This window comes from Mauremys reevesii, linkage group 2 (assembly GCF_016161935.1).
Source record: "Mauremys reevesii isolate NIE-2019 linkage group 2, ASM1616193v1, whole genome shotgun sequence".
NCBI lineage: Eukaryota > Metazoa > Chordata > Testudines > Geoemydidae > Mauremys > Mauremys reevesii.
Window position 1 is genome coordinate 90,840,999 of NC_052624.1, and position 2,868 is coordinate 90,843,866.

The 2,868-nt window shown below is 38.9% G+C and overlaps 1 pseudogene; it reads right to left on the reverse strand.

The window, feature by feature from the left end:
- Positions 1–625: 625 nt before the first annotated feature.
- On the reverse strand, positions 626–718 carry LOC120399714 (annotated as a pseudogene).
- Positions 719–2,868: the final 2,150 nt, after the last annotated feature.

Here is a 2,868-nt window from a genome sequence, read left to right on the forward strand (position 1 = left end):
AAGCAGCTCTTTCTAATGCACACAGATTTTACACATATAAGAGCCATAGGAACAGGTCCTAAGACACAGCTGCAACTGAACCTTCATTCTACAGATTCCTCATTTTATGCAGGTTTTTTTATGTTATCCAAAGGCCTTAATAAAAATCAGGACCCTTGGTCTGTTCATGAAACTCTCACTGGTGTCAGTGGACATTCTGCACATGAAATGATGCAGAATTCAAATCTTGGAGAACAGCTGCTACTCCAGGACTTGACTGTATTTAAAAGGTTTCTACCCACAATGTTGGACCAGAGAGGTAATATCTGACTAATCCCAAACGATCTCAGATCCCTAGCTACCCCGACTAATTATGATGTGTTTATCTTCTTCATCAAAAGGATCAATCCAGTACACAGTGACATCATAAACTGGCTTGAAATGATTTTTTTCAGAGCTTCCTTTGTACACAGAGAGTCCACAAACTTTTTAATAGATTATTTTTAATGGGAGAATTACAGGGAGACCATCAAGACTACACCAAGGTGTTTTATAGTGTGACATAAACTAAACTTTTCTCCTAGTATAGATACAGGTTAACACCTTTAACTCCATTCCAGATGGTTGTGTTCTAGCCTGCTACAGCACAAAGCCGAATTTGCGTGTCATCCTTGCGCAGAGGCCATGCTAATCTTCTCTGTATCGTTCCAATTTTTAGTATATGTGCTGCCGAAGCCACTGGAAAATGGCCTTAAAGGGGAACCAAGGTTTCCCCTTGTTGCATGCAAATCCTTGCATGGTGCAGAGCCTTGATAAAGTGGGTGTGAATAGGTCACTCCAGGGCAGGAGGCCTAATGGTGATGTAATTTAGAGCAATCCTGCTCCTAATGATAGTATTGGTCCATTACTAGATGGACCATTACTAGATGGAAATGATAGAATTACCAATAATAATGCAGAACAGGCAGAAGTATTCAATACACATTTGTGTTTTGTATTGGGGGAAAGAAACAGATGTGTAGTCAGATCATATGATAACACTCTTTCCATTCCACAAGGATGTTAAACAGCAATTACTAAAGTTAGACATTTTAAAATCAGCAGGTTTGGACAACATGCATACAAGAGTTTTAAAAGAGCTGAATCAGGAGCTTGCTGGACCGTTAATATTGATTTTCAATAAGACTTGGAATGCCGGGGAAGTTCCAGAAAAATGGAAGAAAGCCAATATTTATAAAGGGTAAATGGGATGACTTGGGTAATTAAAGGCTTGTTAATCTGACATTGATCCTGGGCAAGATAATGGAGCTGCTTATACAGGATTTGATTAATAAAGAAACAAAGGAAGCTAATATAATTAGTGCAAATCAAGATGGGCTTATGGAAAATAGATCCTGCAAAACTAACTTGATATCTTTTTTCGGATGAGATTAAAAATTTAGTTAATAAAGGTAATAGTGTTGATGTAATAGACTTCCTAAGGGATTTGACTTGGAACTGCATGACATTTTAATTAATCTAGAAAGATATAAAATTAACATGGTTCACATTAAATGGATTAAAAGATGGCTAACTGATAGGTCTCAAAACATAACTGTACTCCAGAAATCATCATCAAAAGGGTGTGTTTCTGGGGAAAGGGTGGAGGGACCCCCCAGGGATTGGTTCTTGGACTTACCCTATTTAACATTTTTATCAAAAGACCCGGAAGAAAACAAACAATCATCGGTGATAAAATTTGCAGATGGCACAAAAATTGAGTGTGTGGTAAATAATGAAGAGGACATGTCATTGATACGGTGCTATCTGGATTGTTTGGGAAACAGGACGCAATCAAATAATGTGCATTTCAATATGGATAAACGTAAATGTATATACCTAGGTACAAAGAATGTAGGCCAAACTTACAGGATGGGGGTCTATCTTGGGAAGCCATGACCCTGAAAAAAGATTTGGGGGTCATGGTGGATAATCAGCTAAACATGAGCTCCCAGTGCAACAATGTGGCCAAATAGGGCTTATGTAATGGCGGGATGTAGAAACAGGGGAATCTTGAGTAGGAATAGAGAGGTCATTTTACTTTTATTTTATTTTACCTCTCTATTTGGCATTGGTGCAACCACTGCTGGAATACGGTGTCCAGTTCAAAAAGGATGTTGATTACTTGGAGAGGGTTCAGAGAAGAGCCACGAGAATGAATAAAGAATTAAAAATGTCTTATAGTGACAGACACAAAGAGCTCAATCTATTTAGCTTAGCAAAGAGAAGGTTAAGGGGTGACTTGATTACAGTCAATAAGTATGTACATGGGGAACGAATATTTAAAAATGGGCTCTTCAATCTAGCAAAGAAAGGTGTAATATGATTCAATGGCTGGCAGTTGAAGCTGGAAAAAATTCAGACTGGAAATAAGTCATATATTTTTAACCATGAGAGTAATTAACCTTTGGAACAATTTATCATCCAGGGTCCTGGTGGATGCTCCATCACTGACAACTTTAATATCAAGATTGGATGTTTTTCTAAAAGATCTAGGAATTATTTTGTGGCAAGTTCTATGGCCTGTCTTATACAGGAAGTCAGACTGAATGATCACAATAGCTCCTTCCGGCCTTGGAACCGATGAATATGACTGTAAGTTATTACCCTCGGCCAGTCCTGCATTGGGAAAATGGAAAGGTGGCATAGAGCCTGGGGGCACCTTTCCCATTTCAGTATGCTTGGCTCAGTTGAGGATTGAGCCTAGTGAGTGCCAAGCAGATTTAAAACATTACCAGACCAGAATTCTCCACATAAGTTATACCTCAGGTAGTGTTTGCCCTAGTGTATATGACTACCACAAGGTGCAAAGCACAGGAGAATCAGGCCCTTGGTGTCTAACAGGGCCAT